Source organism: Lissotriton helveticus, chromosome 8 (genome assembly GCF_964261635.1).
Source record: "Lissotriton helveticus chromosome 8, aLisHel1.1, whole genome shotgun sequence".
Lineage (NCBI taxonomy): Eukaryota > Metazoa > Chordata > Amphibia > Caudata > Salamandridae > Lissotriton > Lissotriton helveticus.
In genome coordinates this window covers 922947252-922963124 of record NC_136069.1, presented here as the reverse complement: position 1 = coordinate 922963124, position 15873 = coordinate 922947252, and the positions used below count along the sequence as shown (strand labels likewise).

At 49.3% G+C, this 15873-nt stretch overlaps 1 protein-coding gene across 11 annotated transcripts in view; it reads right to left on the bottom strand.

Annotated features, from left to right (window-relative positions):
* Nucleotides 1-15873, bottom strand: part of LOC144773009 (uncharacterized) — a 631039-nt gene that overhangs the window by 262497 nt on the left and 352669 nt on the right. The gene's annotated exons all lie outside the window — the stretch shown is intronic.

Genomic DNA, 15873 nt, shown 5'->3' with positions numbered 1-15873 from the left:
CCCTCACCCCTGCACTGCTGTCTCTCGGGTAGATCCACCCCAGCCCAGGCGCCTTCCTCCCTTGTTCCAACCTGAGCAACTTATCTTGCCCGTGACCTCTTCCCAGTCTGCCTCAACTTCACCAAAGTCAGGAGTGTGGCCTGTCCTTCTCCTTGTCTACAACACCCTCATGGCCCCTCATTGTTCTCCCCGGTTAAAGTGGTCCTGTTGCGATAGTAGCACTGGTGTTGAAGTGCCCGAAATCCTATCATCATTCTGCATGCTCTCCACGAACGCCTTCCAGGCTCTAGCCCTCTCTTATTTATTTATTATTTATTTATTTTAACACTTATAAAGCGCACTAATACCAACCGGTGTCCTGGCGCTGAATGGTAACTCCCTGAGGTTAGGAATCCCCGGCTAAAGGGTGAAAAGCCATGTTTTAAGGTGTTTTCTGAACGCTAACAGATTGGTGATTGATTTAAGGGTCAGGGGGAGGGAGTTCCAAGCCTTTGCCGCTCCTCGGACAAAACTCCTGCCCCCCCAGCGTGCCTTCCTGATCCGAGCTATTTTTACCAGTCCCATACTGGCAGACCTCAGCTGTTTCTCAGGTCTATACCATTGGAATTGATCTTGAAGAGACACTGGGCCCAATCCGTGCAGTGCCTTAAAGACAATGCAGAGGGCTTTAAACATAATCCTCTTTCGCATCGGGAGCCAATGCAATTTCTCCAGTTCCTTGGTAGCTGAAGCAAATTTAGGCAGACCTCCAATAAGGCGGGCTGCCGCGTTTTGAAGGACTTGCACCTTGTTCAACACTCCCTGTTGGGCCTCTAGAAAAAGACTATTGCAATAGTCGAGGCGCGACAGAACAAGTGCCGTCACTACCGTCTTTTTGCTTCCCTCCGGTAAAAAGGGGAGCACTTTCCTGATGGTTTTCAAGAGCCAAAATATGGACGAGGTCAACGCCATAACTTGGGGTTTGAAAGAGAGTTGGCTGTCTATAATGACTCCCAGATTTATTACCTTCTGAGCTGGAGCAGGCGGGTCACCCATATCTGTTGGCCACCATCTTGGACTCCAGAGATTTGAGTTGGACCCAAAGACGATCACCTCAGTCTTGGAGGAGTTTAGTTTTAGACAACTTTTTGCCAGCCAAGAACTGACAGCAGACATACATTCCTGAAACCTGGCTGCCACCCCCAGCTCTTTCTCCGGATGCACTGAGACCACAATCTGGGTATCGTCTGCGTACGAGGTTAATTCAAACCCGAAGGCTCTAATCAGCGGCGCAAGGGAGGATACGTAGATATTAAACAAAGTGGGGCTAAGGGAGGATCCCTGAGGGACCCCCCCGGGGAGTTCAAAAGGTCTTGATTCGATGTCCCCCATAGCCACCACTTGTACCCGGTCTTTCAGGAAGGCCTTCAAGATATTAAGTGCTCGCCCCTGGATCCCGCAGCCCTCCAGCCGGTCCACCAGCAAAGCATGGTGAACCGTGTCAAAGGCCGCCGTCAAATCCAAGAGGATCAGCACTGCTTGGCCCCCATCATCAAGCACCTTCCGGATCTCCTCTGTCGATTTAATCAGGGCGGTCTAGGTACTGTGTCCTTCTCTAAACCCGTGTTGAGCCAGGTCTAAACCCTTTGCGTGACGCAGAAAGGAGCAGAGCTTGGAGTTCATGATTTTCTCAACCAGTTTTGCAGGTAGGGGTAGTCTGGCAATAGGTCTGTAGCTGTTCGGGTCCATAGTGTCCAATGAGGGTTTTTTAAGTAGTGGACTGATGGATGCCCGCTTCCATACTGAGGGGAAGTCACCTTTTTCAAACATTAAATTAAAAATACCGGTTAGAGAGTCTGCAATAGTGACGGCTGCCAACTTTGCAATTGACATCGGGCAAGGATCTTGAGGTGAGCCTGACTTGGTTTCCATCAAAAGTTTTAAGACCTCATCTGAGTTTACTGGGTTGAAGGCCTCAAAAGTTTCCTCCAATGTCCCGGCCGGGAGAGCACCTTGTAGATCCTCTGCCCTACTCAGAGTTACTTGCCTTTCCAATGTGGAAAAAATAACTTGAACTTTATTTAAAAAGAAGTCAGCCAGTGATTGAACGAATTCGATCTTGGGAGGAACAGCCACCAATTTCGGGGAGGTTAAACTGACCACCGTGTCAAAAAGTTCCTTTGCTGAGTTCTTAGCCTTCTCGATTTTCTCCGTGTAAAAATCGCTCTTGGCTTTCCTGATGAGTTCTTTATATGACCTAAGGCTAGTTTTTAATCTCTCTTTGTCTGGTTCGTAATAGTTCACTCGCCAAATCCTTTCTAGCTTTTTGCAATTTGTTTTCTTTTCTCTAAGCTCTGCTGAGTACCATGGGGCCGAGGGTACCGGCCTAGTAGGTCGACAATTTTTGGGTGGAACTAACCTATGACAGGCTTTATCAAGCCATTTAGTGTATTCCATGGAAGCTTTACTCACATTAGATTGTGGGAGTGGCCTGGACGCTGTCAGCAAGCCCTCCAGGGCTGTCCCATCAGTGTTTTTCCAGGCCCTACACATCCTGGATGATTGCCCCTCTCTCAACTTCTTTCTAACCAGTGGACTAAGGATGGTAAATAGCACAGCACCATGGTCTGACCAGGGCATAGGTTCAGCCTTACTAAATATCAAATTGGGATTATTTGAAAAAATCCCATCTAGTGTATGGCCCGCCATATGCGTTGCTCCGACAACTCGCTGGGTCAGACCCATTGTGGTCATCAATTCCATTAGGGCAATCGTGTCCGTATCGGTATTACTTTCTAAGTGGAAATTGAAGTCGCCCAAGACCGAGAAATAATTGGTGCACATGGCTTCCTCCAGGATACTACCGACTGCTTCCAAGAAGGAAGACTTCGTACCTGCAGGTCTATACAAGAGACACCCCTTAAAGGAATGATGGCTGGAAAGCTCCAACTTGAAACCCAGGGCCTCACACGCCCCAGAGCTTACTGGGGAAAAGGATCCCTGCAGGGATGCTTGATAGATGATGGCCAGTCCCCCACCCTTTTTACGGGGTCTGTCCAGGACAAAGTTACGGTAATTCGGAGGAGTAACCTTGACCAAATCGGGGCCGGACGCTGCATCCGTCCACGTCTCGGTGATAAAAGCTATTTGGATATTTCTGTCCAAGATAAGCTCAGCACACTCAACGCTGTGCTTAACCAGGGATCTGGCGTTCATAAGGAGACAGTTAGTAATGTGATCTCCTTGCCTGATCTCCTTGCCTGTCTCTTCCCTACCTATCCCTCGCTATGCATTCCGCATGTGGACTCTACTTTCACACCCAGCCCACATCACCAGCTCCCTTTTCCATGCACTCACGTTGGGACCATTTGCCTTTTTCCAGTTTTGAGTTATTTCTCGTTTCACAAGTACAAAGGCAAGGTCCTGAAACCTATCAGTAGTCTTAGTCTTATCCATGTGAGTGAACCGTCCCAGTAGGACATGCTCTGGCGTGCAAGGGATTACCCTCCCCGTGATTCTAGCCATCACCTGTGTCACCTCCTGCCAGTACTGTGTAAAAGAAGTGCAGCTCCACAGCATGTGGAGGTAAGTCGCGCCCACTGTTGCACATCTTAGACATTGGGCTTCCGCTCCCACAAAGTATTTATTAATGCGTTCCGGGGTTAGGTATGCACGGTGGAATGTATAAAAGCTAATCAAATTAAAGCATGCATTCCGGGAGACCTTGGCTGCCTGTTCCAGAACATGCTCCTAGTGTTTGTCCGCCAGGGGCCTGACTAAGTCCTCCTCCCATCGATTTCTTAATCTGTCTAGCGGCTGTATATAATCCTGCCCCATGGCCCTGTTCAGACATGCCACCACCTAAATAACACCCCCGCAAGGCTTATATATTCGCAAGTTGCATGGCGGGTTGGTTCCGTCGTACCCATACCGCAATGTCGCCTCACAGCTCCCGTAACTGCTCTATGTAGTGGGAAGGACTCTTGTGGGATACCCCAGTCCATGCTGAAGTCCTCAAATAAGAGCAACTCCCCATCGCGATAGAGATCTCCTATCTTAGTGGCCCCTGCCTGCACCCTATCCTCTAACCCATGCCATTGCCCCCCATGTGGAAGAGCTCTCAACAACTGCATCGCTATATGTGGTGTGTATGGGCGTCTTGCTTTGGTCTTCTGGAGGCGTCTGCTCCAGCACTTTCGGATCACTCTGTGCGCCGCACTAATGACCTGGTGATGGCCAACTATCCCCAACAGTGAGCGGAACATCGCCATTTTGTCTGGTGTGAAGGGCGGTATGCCCCTCTCCGGGTTAAGACCACCCACCACCCACTGGGTGAATCGCTGCAGCTGTCCTGCCAGATAGTATTTTCCATATCTGGCATTGCTAGGCCTCCCTCCACCCGAGGTCGTTTGAGTGTGCTAAGGGCTCCTCGTCTCCTGCCCGCTCGCCCAACTCCCTAAATCATGTCGCCAAGAGCCACACCAGTAGTGTTGTGAAATAATGTAGTAACCGGGGAAGGGCCACCATCTTAAGCAGGGAAACTTGGCCCATCACAGAGAGAAGAAGCTTTCCCCAGAAAGCCATGTTGTCTGTGAGTGACCGCCGCGCTCTCTCAATGTTCTCCTCTTTCATGTCCGCCATGTTGTGATATATGCGTACCCCCAGTTAGCGGAAGCACCGAGATTCCCATCTGAGGTCCCGTAGCTCCTCTGGCGGAGGTACATCTGCCGCCAAAGGGAACAGGTTGGATTTTTGCCAATTTACTTGCAGGCCCGACAGGGAACCAAACTTGTCCATCATCTTCCGTGCCCCCAGCAGGTCCTCGCCCCCATGCAGCAAGAACAGCAGAATATCATCTGCGTACAATGCTTTGGCATGCCTTTGCTCGCCCAGGCTGAGTTTGCGGTAAGCCTCCTCTGACCTTGCTACACAAGCCAAGGGCTCCACCGCCAAGTCAAAGAGTAGGGGGGAGAGGGGACACGTTGGCACGTGCCTCTCTCCATCCGGTATTGTTCAGAGATCATGCGCTCCGTGCCCACCCTCGCCACAGGATCAGTATACAACAACTGTACCCAGCACAGGAACCTGAGTTCGAGGCCCATCTTAGTTAAAACGGCGTTGTGGAACCTCCACTCAAGGCTATCAAACGCCTTTTTTATGTCAATATTAAACACCGCCCCGCCTGATGGGCATTTGCCCCGTGTTTAAGTGCCCAGAATAAGTGGCGGACATTCTGGGTGGTATTCCGGCAGGGAATAAACCCCGCCTGCTCCCAATGCACTAGGGATGTCATATGCGGCAGTAACCTCATTGCCAGAATTTTACTCAAGATCTTAAAGTCAAGATTCAGCATCGACATGGGCCTGTAGGCCGTGCATTCCCGAGGGGAATTGTCGGGCTTTAGTAACGGTATCACCACTGCCTCTCGCGAGGAGGCTGGTGAGCATCCTCTCTCACCTGCTTCTGCATAAATTTCTACTAATTTGGGAGTTAGTTCATTGACATATGCAGCAAAAATTCTTTGAGTAACCCGTCCGTACTCAGAGTCTTCCCCCTGGCTAGCGCATTGATAGCTACTCGTACCTTGTGTTCTGATATCGCCGCTCCCAGTTGGTCTGCGTCCTCCACCATCAGCGAAGACAGTGTGAGATCTGCCAGGTATCCCTCTATGTCCCCCTCCTGTCTGGGTCCCGAGCTCTTGTAGAGCTGCTCGTAATAGTCACGGAATCTGTTGTTGATGGTGTCTTGTTGGTAGAGGAGATTCCCCTCAGGGTCAGCAATCTCTATGATTGTGTTCCCCCTCTTCGGTGGGTTGGACAACCACGCCAGCAATCTGCGCGCCCTATCCCTCTGAGTGTGTGTCCTGTCCATATAGGTCTTATATTCGAAGCATCTCAGCCTTTCCTCCTGCTTGGCCACTTCTTCTTTCTTTTCCAGAAGCTCCTGGCGGAGTCCTGGGTGATTTGGGCGACGACGTTCTGCCTCTCGCGATGCTTTATCAGCCCGGTCCACGTCTGTAAGGAGCTTTTTACACACCCCAATAGATAATGCCATACATCATCCCCAAATTATGGCCTTAAAGGCCTCTCACTCTGTCTCCCTAGAGTCCGTGGTCTGAGCGTAGTCTGGTGATCTGGGCCCTGATCTCATGTAGGAATACATGATCCTCCAGTGCCTCTGGTTTAAGGTGCCACATAGGGATGTGTTGTTGTTCAGATCCCCAGCGTAATATGGTCAGGACTGGGCTATGGTCGAAGACCTTTCTGGTGAGATATTCCGTACCCCTCAATCGGACGTGTACATCTGGAGAGCACAAAAACGTGTCCAACCTTACATGAAAATCATGTACCTGTGAGTGTTGGGAATATTCCCTATCTACTGGGTGTGTGCATCTCCATTATTATTGCCTTTCCCTAAACGCCCTGGCCACCCTATGTGCCAGAGAATCCCTGAGAGGCGGGTGCGAGCAGTCAAGCGTCAGGTCTGCAATGCATTTGAAATCCCCCCTATAATATCCATCCCCGTCAGATACTGCACCAGGGTCCTTGACAATCATTCCAAAAATAGTCCCTGTCCCAGATTCGGACCGTAAATATTGATAAACGTGATGTCCTGGCCATCTAGTCAGCCCATGACCACTACGTACCATCCGGGTCCACCTTGTGCCCAGTGTGTTGGAAGGGGACCCCACCCTGATCCAGATGGGAGTCCCCCTGGCATACGGAGAGTAGAAAGTATTATACGGCTGCCTGCGCCATCTGCTGTGTAGTGCTGCCCGCTCCGCTGCTAGTGTGTGCGTTTCTTGTAGCATCGCTATTTGGATCCCTCTTCTATTTAAAAGTGAAAAGATCTTGTAGCGCTTACGCATGGAGGGCATCCCCCGGACATTGTAAGAGAGGAGTTTATAGGACGTGTTAACCAGCATCTCAAATTGATTGCACTACCTCTGGTCGGCCCCCATGCCCAGGCCCATCGTTCATTCATCCCCGTGGATCTGTAGACAGCAGTGGCCCCAACTGTGAACAAGTAAACTTCCCCAACTCCCCTCCCCAGGACAAGTGAGAGATTCTCCCCCATCCAAACTGCCCTCAGGCATGGTAACAGTCAAATGTCTAACTTTCAGGTGGTAGCTAGGTGAACTTGCGTTTGGTGGGAAGTCTCCCTCCTCACCCCTGCATATGCCCCAATTCCTCAATGAGCTCTCCTGCCACCCTCTATAGGCCCCAATGGCTCTCGACGGATCCGCAGGCTATTACCACGTCCCCTCTTAGGCAGGCTGCCCAGCCTTCAAGTAGAGGCCATGATCGCTTCAGAATAGGTCATCCGCCGTTCTAGGGGTCACTTACGGTAGAGTCTGGCTGTCATCTCCTATAGTAGCTGAGCTGGATCTGAGTCCAATTCTCTGTGATCCTCCCCTGACTGTGAGGGATCGCCCCACGGACTCTATGCACTCAGGGAGGCTATGGCCGCCCAGCCCTCTCCCTGTCCCAGTGTACTTCAGATTGTGTTGGATGGCCTTTGAGCGACCCTCCCTTCCCAGGGGAGCGTGTATGTTCCTGCCCTCGCTGATCTCTGCCAACGGGGCTCCTGTCTCTCGCCCCCTGTTCCTCTATCCAGTCCCACACATCTTGCGGAGTATTGACGAATTCGATCTTCCCTGCATGGACTTTCCACTGCCGGGCCTGGAATACCATTGAGTACGACACCTCCAGCCGGCGCAGCTTTCGCGTAGCCGTGACAAATGACGTGCATTGCCTCTGCACCTCCGTGGAGAAGTCTGGGAAGATCCGGACCACACTATTCTCAAATTTTTAGGAGGCCCTTAATACACGCCCGGCTCAACACGTGGTCTCTATCATTAGAAAGTAGGAGGCAAGCCACAACCGGCCGGGGAGGTCGCCCTGGTGGAGGTGCCTGCGCCGGGACCCTGTGGGCCTGCTCCAGTGCAAAATAGGGCGACGCCACTAGAGTCAAGCTATCCTGGCTGAAGAGGGGTGAAACCACGAAACCGGTCCTAGGATGCTTGTTTCCAGTCAAGGGAAGACCTGGCCTGGCAGTTCGGGCTGGACTGTTCCCATTGGACACAGGGTCATGACTGATTTGCATATGGCTGGGTTTGAACTGGAATGACATGGTGAGCAAAAAAATGATGGATTTAGGCCCGGATCTCTGTACTGGGGTGAATGTATGACATTGTTTGTTCTGCATTCTGTCCATCAATTGTTGTTTTTGCATGGCCTGCTTCAGGTCATTAAATGCCTTTTGACAGCTAACTGTCCACTGAAATTTCTTAGGCATTCTTTTGGAAGTTAGGTCATTCAAAGGGGTCACTATGGAGCCATAACCTTTGACAAACCTCCCGTAGTACCCATTCACACCCAAGAAAGCTCTAGCCTGAGCCTGGGTGGTTGGAGCAACCCAATCCATGATGGTTAGGATTTAGCTCTGCAATGGTTGAACTTGTCCTCCACCTACAAGGTGGCCTAGGTATACAACCCTATCTGGTACTTAGTGGCCTTGATAGTGAGGCCTGCCTTTTACAGGGCCTCTAGAACATTTCTCACGTGGACCAAGTGATCCTCCCAGGTGGAGCTAAAGACAGCAATATCATCTAGATAACCTGCACTATAGGCTTTTCGGATCTGTGAGAACTTTATTCGCCAACCTTTGAAATGTGGCAGGTACATTCATCAAGCCAAAAGGCATCACCACAAATTGATAGCACTCACTAGGGGTTGAAAATGCTGTTTTTGGTTTTGCATCCTCAGCTAATCTGATTTGCCAGTAACCAGCTGTCAGGTCAAATGTACTTAAGAACTTGGCTGAGGTCAAAGCATCAATTAGTTCATCTGCCCTTGGAATTGGATTAGCATCAGTCCTAGTGACTCCATTGAGTCCCCTGCCTGTAGTCAACACAGAACCTCATCTCTCTCTTACCACCTGGGTGTGAGGTTTTGGTACTACTGACTAGCCCAAGGGCTATCTGAGGGCTCAATCACTCCCAGTTCCAACATCTTCTGGCTGGACTTTAGTCCTGATACAGTCCCTGACATGATCTGGTTGCCTGTAAATCTTATTTTTAACAGGCATACTGTCACCTCTGTCCACCTCATGTAGACACCAGTAGTCTGACTTGGTGTCAGTGAAACTATATGTCTGTACTGATTGAGGACTTTCCTACAATCAGTCTGTTGCTGTTCAGTGAAGCTGCCTGCCTAGGCTACACCATCAATGGAACCATCATCAGGGTTCTGTGAGACGAGGTCAGGGAGTGCATCCTCCTGGCCTTCATCAGTAGTCATGAGCAAGCCAATGTCTGCCCTGTTCACATATGACTTGAGCCTGTTCCCATGGAGCACCCTGTGGGAACTCTTGGGAGTTCCAATGTCCACCAGGTAGGTAACCTCTCCCTTTTGCTCAAGAATGGTATGGGGCCCACTCCACTTGTCTTGGAGAGCTGCTGAGGCCACAGGCTCCAACACCCATGCCTTCTGTCCTGGCTGGTATAAAGTCAAACTAGACTTTTGGTAATGTCAGGCCTTTTGCAATTCCTGGCTAGCCTCAAGGTTTTTGGACTCCTTCTTCATGTTCTCAGCCATCCGGGAGCAGAGACCAAGTACATAGTCCACTATGTCCTGTTTAGGTGGTTTGAGAGGTAACTCCCATCCCTCCTTAACCACACATAAGGGACCCCTAACTGGATGTCCAAACGGAGGTTCAAAAGAGCTGTAACCAACACCCTTCTGAAGAAACTCTCTGTAGGCAAAAAGAAGGCAGAGCAAAAGGATGTCCCATCTGCACCTAAGCTTTTCAGGGAGTCCTTTTATCATGCCCTTGAGGGTTTTATTGAATCTCTCAACTAACCCATTGCATTGTGAGTGATAGGGTGTGGTGAATTTGAAATTCACTCCACACTCCTTCCAGTCAGATAACCAGACATAAAGTTTGTATCTCTGTCGGATACTACCTCCTTAGGCAAAGCCACTCTAGAAAAGACTCTGAGGAGAGCTCTAGCCACAGCAGGTACAGTGGTATCCTAAGGGGAATTGCCTCTGGATACCTAGTGGTATGGTCCACCGCCACTAGTATGAATCTGTGGCCAGATGCAGTTGGAGGATCCATGGGACCAACACTGTCAATCCCAACCTTCTAAAAGGGAACCCCCCACCACAGGTAGTGGTATCAGGGGGGCCTTTGTAGTGCCACCTGCCTTATCACTGGTTTGGCTAGTAATACAGGAGCAACAAAACTCCTTTGTGTCTTCTGACATGTGAGGCCAGTGAAAGTGAGGGACAAGCCTGTCACATGTCTTACTTTGGCCTAAGTGTCCTGCTAATGGAGTATAATGGGCCAGTGTTAATAGGAAGCCTCTAAACTTCAGAGGTATAACCAACCTCCTGGTAGCACCAGGCGTGGGGTCTCTACCCTGTGAATACAGAAGTCCATCCTCCAAGTAGACCCGGTGGGACCCACTGGCACTCACGGCAGCCTCAGCAGTAACTTGCTGTCTGAGGGATTCAAGAAAGGGGCAGCTCAGCTTCTCCTGGCTCAGATTTGCCCTAGAAGGGGCCCCTGCCCCTAAGAACTCAACCTGATCAGGTTCAAGTTCCTCTGAGACTGAGATCATCTCCCTCTAGAGACTGATCCTCACTCTGAGGCATGGGGAAAGACACTGCCTTACCCCTTTTGCTCCTTCTCTTGGAAGGCACCTGGTCGATCTTTTAAGGATCCAGGGCCTGTTCAGTGGAAGACATTTTTGCCTGAGACCTAGTGATGGCAAACACATCTGCAGGGATGCCCAGAATGTATGCATGTCTCCTGGGTTCCACTTTCCAAATCATTGCTCAATAAGCTTTCTACAGGGAGGTCTGAGCTAACCACAACTTTTGGAGGGCCAGTTACCCCTCCCCAGATAAAATTCACAACTGCCAAGGAATGGTCTGTCCTGACATTGCTTGCATTGGTCACTTGGTATATCTCACCAAGTATGATCTGTTCAGGGTCCACAAGATCTTTTTGTCACCATTGTGACACTTGCACATGTGTCCCTGTATGCCATGGCCGCCTTACTATTGATCAAAGGCTATTGTCTATACTTGCCCAGATTACTGGGACTGACAAATAAGGAGGTAACATTCATGCCTCTATCACAGACCAAAACAGCCTGAGTTGGAATTCTGTCTAGGCCAGAATCCCTCTCAGATCCCAAGGTTAACCCTACTATACCCTTGTTCTGTACACCACCACTTGGAACTGAGGTAGGGGGTCTCGGCTTATCTCCTTCCTTTGGGTTCCTTCTTAGCTTAAACGGAGTACGGTGAGCCCGCTGAATTTCCTCAGCCCAATTCCAGCCTGGCAAATCTACAAATGCTTGCTTAAACAGTTTGATGACAAAAGCCCTCACGTCTGTCCCTTCGGCTCCCTCCTGTACTCCCAAAATTCTGAGGTTGTTCCTTCTTTGTCGATTTTCCAAATCTTCCAACTTCCATTGGATGTCTGTTATTTGGGCACTTTGAGAATCTACTTTATTAGAGGCAGCTGCCGCATCCGCCTCGGTTGAAACAACCCTCTCCTCTAGGTTGGAGACTCTATCACCCAAGTTAGTGCAGACTTTAGACATTTTTCTTATGGCTCCTTGCATCTTTCTGACAGCCGCCTGTGCCTTACGACTATCTTGACCCGTTTCTTCCCTGTGAGCCAGAATCTCCTTGTGGATCACCTCTAGGAGCGACATCTGCGCTGCTTCCCCGTGTGGGCTTCCGACTAGCGGAGTGGCTGATGAATGGTCCCAACTTAGTTCGTGCATTTTGGCCCCAGCAGGCGGTTTAGCAGAAGATATATGTGATCCGATATCGAGCTCTGGTTCACTGTCAGTGCCTGTATCTAGATTGCTCCCACCCTGTTCAGAGCTATCACCATCCTCTGACCACTCGCCTCCTTCTGAGACGGAGAAAAAACATTCGCTGGGAGGCTTCTCCTTCTCCTTGCCGTTAATTTTTTCAGCTATTAGGCTTAATGTACTGTCCATGACTAAAGCCCCTGATACTGCTGAATCTGCTGTAACTGTCATTGTCTTAATCTGCTCTTCCGAGCTTGACTTTGGGGTCAACCTCTCTTCACCGCCCCCCCCCGGTATCACAGAAGGGTCTTTCGAGATAGACACTGGCACTGGCGCAGTACTGTTCTGACCCTCAGTATCCACAAGCGATTTTACCGGGCACAGAGAAGGGTTAAGCTTAAGATCTGAAGGGGGAGATAGCACATTTACCCCACCCCCTTCCACATCTATATTCTCTGCATTTCCCTTTGCGCTCAACTCCAGTTCCTGCGCATCCTTCAAAGTATCCGCTTTCAAACCCTTCCCCTTGCCTATTTTGGCAAAGATATCCAGGATAGGTGAACCAGTCTGTTTAGTCTTTACCGCGAGCTGATCTTTCCTTACCGGTGTCTGCCTTCTCTGCCGACTGTCTTCCTCAGTTTCTGCTTCTGCAGCCGCCTCGGCTGCAGCTTTCCTTTTTAGAGCGGCCTTAGAGCTTGCGATCGTTTTTGGGGCCATGGCTCCACTTCGACCTCCTTGTCGTTTCCTTTGAGTGCTCCGTGTGAGCTGTCTTCCTTTGCTGGCTATCTGCTTCAATGCTGTCTCCGTCCCGGCCGCCACTGCAGCCCGCTCTCTGCTCAGCGAGTCCCGCGGCGTCCGCGGAGGCTCCCGGCTCCTCCCCTTCACCTTCACCTGAGCCCAGGTCTGCGCTCTGCCGCCGGCTGCCAACACTCTCACGGCCAGCGTCAGCTCCCGCAGCAGCCTGCCGATGGTTCCGTGACAGGTATGAGCCAGCAACATATGTTTCTGCTGCTTATTTTTCCGTTCACCGAAAAGTCCTTTTGCAGCGCGCACGACTTCCCTGCAGATTATTCACGCCTCAGTTTGGTGTATCTTCGAGGTGCTGTGTGCTCCGAAGTCAGGGAGTCATTGCCTTTGCCTTCTCCACTGCTTCACGCTCCCGACCGTTCTACACGGCCGCCATTTTTGCCTCAGAGCCGAGAGCCATACTGATATTTTTAGGCAATTTTGTACTAAGGCAGGCAATATCAGAAAAAGCTAGACCGGAAGCGCGGAAGGTAGTTGAGGGAATCTCGTTTTTTGTCAGACCTGATTTCTGCCACATAACAGTCGAGCGACGATGGAGGCTGAGACAATTGATAAAACCCTTCCAGGACAAAAAGATGCAGGTTTACCTGATTAATCCGGCACAACTTAAAATAATTAGTGCTGGTAAAACTTTGTACTTTTCCTCCGAAATTAAGGCCAGGGAATATCTGGATTCACAGAGTGCTTGATTCTGACGACTAAGCTATCTCTACTATCTCAAAAGGGTGGGGGGGAAAAAAAAAAAAAAAAAAAAAAGAAAAACTGTTTAAATGGGATATCGGCTAGTTTAAGAAATCATATGTGAATCAGATCTTAGGCACCTTTATCTATTACTTTATTCATTACTTGAACCTGCAGTGGGGTGGTAGGATGTTGTGTGTGGTTTTTGGGTATTTCAATTATATTCTTCTTCCTTTTTTTTCTCCGACTCACAGGGTGTGGTTTTATGCACGGCTTTCTCTCGTTAAGTTCCATCTCCACTGCTTCAGACGCTTTTTCCATTGTATGCACAGACCTAGTCTGAGCGCCTCACATGAGGGGGTATTTGGGTGGGGGGGCGGGGGGGGCAAGATAAGGAAGCAAGGGGGAGGGGTGGGAAAGGGGGGGGAAAAATTCAAAAAAACGAGATGCTTTGGAGTAAAGAGGTTTCTGTTGCCAATCAGAGGACTACATTGAAAATATTGGCCAAATCAGGGCAGTCGGATTTCTCCTGTCAGGAAAAATTACCTCAAAAATATGGCTCACATTAAAATTTGTTCCGTCAATATTGGTGGGTTAAATGACTGGAGAAAGCGGCAAGGATTATGTCACTTTGTCAAATTTAATAATCTGGATATTCTGTGTTTGCAGGAGACCCACCTCCCATGGGCCAGTAGAAATTTGCTGCATATAAGGGGGTATGAGATGTTAGCCTGCTCCTCTCAGTCTTCAATGACAAGGGGGGTGGCTATTCTTGCTAAACCGATGCTAGGTGGGGTGAAAAGGACTAAAGTAGATAGTTCTGGGAGATGGGCAATAGTGGAACTGAATCTTGGGTGTACGATATGTACGGTATACGGATCGAATCAGGACGATCCGGCAGTGTTTGATACACTAGAAGGGGAACTTGCAGATTGGCCTACCCCTATTATAATTTGTGGGGATTTCAATATTTCGGCAGACTGGAATAGACCTGGTAGCTATTCAGGTGGTAAACCAAAAGTGTTTCATGCTCTGTCCTCTCTAATGAGATCGCATGGTTTGAAAGATGTCTGGAGCGCAAAAGAATCTGGCAATCCAGGTTTTACATATTACTCCTTTCCACATAAAAAATACACTAAGCTGGATTATTTTTTGTTATCTTCAGAGAAACTTGGTAAAGTCAAGATCATAAAGTTGCCCAAAATCCTATCTGATCATAACCCCTTGATTCTATTATTTGATTTAGATAATATTGAAAGAAGGCAATCAAAGTGGTCATTTGAGAGAAAGCTCCTTGCGGATGATAGATTTGTGAGACACATAAGAAAATGGGCCAGGGAATTCTATGACATCAATCGGTACAGTGCCTCTCGCAATGTAGTCTGGGAAACCTTCAAGGCAACTTTGAGGGGCGAGACAATAAGCTGCTCTGCCAGACTGAGGAAGGAGGATAGGATGGAGGTTGAGACCCTGATCAGGGAATTAGGAATAGTAGAAGCACAGCATATTAGAGAGATAGTACAGGGAGTAGATGGTCAGGCATGTTTGAACAAAATGGCTACGATCAAAGCCGACCTCCAGGGAATAGTGACGCAGAAAGAGTCTAGGGAGTATCAATCTTCTAGGGCAAAGAGATATGAGACAGGGGAACAGGCTGGAAAGATATTAGCACTTCGGATTAGGCAGGAGAGATCCAAAAACTTGATCACTAGTATACAGGAAAATGGAAACGAATATACTGAGTCTAAAGAAATATTGAGGGTTTTCCATACGTTCTATCAAAAATTGTATGATGAGGAGGGTGGGAGTGAGGTACAAAATTCTGTTCTCCAAGATGATGGCCCAGAACTAGATCAAAGTAGTAGGGAGATGCTGGATTGTGATCTTACTTTGACCGAGATCAAGATAGCTCTTCAAGAACTAGCAGTTGGTAAGGCGGCGGGTCCGGATGGGCTCCCCTTAGAAATATATAAATGCTTAGAGGAGGAAATTGCCCCAATATTGTTGGATCTGTTTACTGGCATAGCGTGCTCGGGCTCTATCCCTGACTCCTGGAAAGAGACAAATATTGTCATATTCCACAAGAAAGGCAAACCCAAGAATAGTCCAGGTTCGTATCGACCGATCTCTCTTATTAATGCGGACACAAAGTTATACTCCAAGGTGTGGGCAAAAAGATTGGGGGGGATCATTGGCCGCTTAGTCTCCCCGTGGCAGCATGGGTTTGTGCCAGGTCGAGGCACCACGGATCATATAAGGCGAGCAATAGCATTGTTCGATGCCCATGCTGCCACGGGAGGAGACATGGCCATGATCCTCCTCGACGCGGAGAAAGCTTTCGACCGTGTGACGTGGGATTGTTTGTGGGGAATCTTGGCCGGAAGAGGTTTTGGGAATAAGAGTATAAGGGCAATTAAGGCAATGTATAGTGATCCGGTGGCTAGGGTAATGGTTATGGGCCAAAGCTCAGAAAAAATAATAATTAAAAGAGGGACGCGTCAAGGATGCCCCTGCTCCCCGATTCTTTTTTCGTTGTATATTGACCCCCTTATCCAAAAAATGTTATT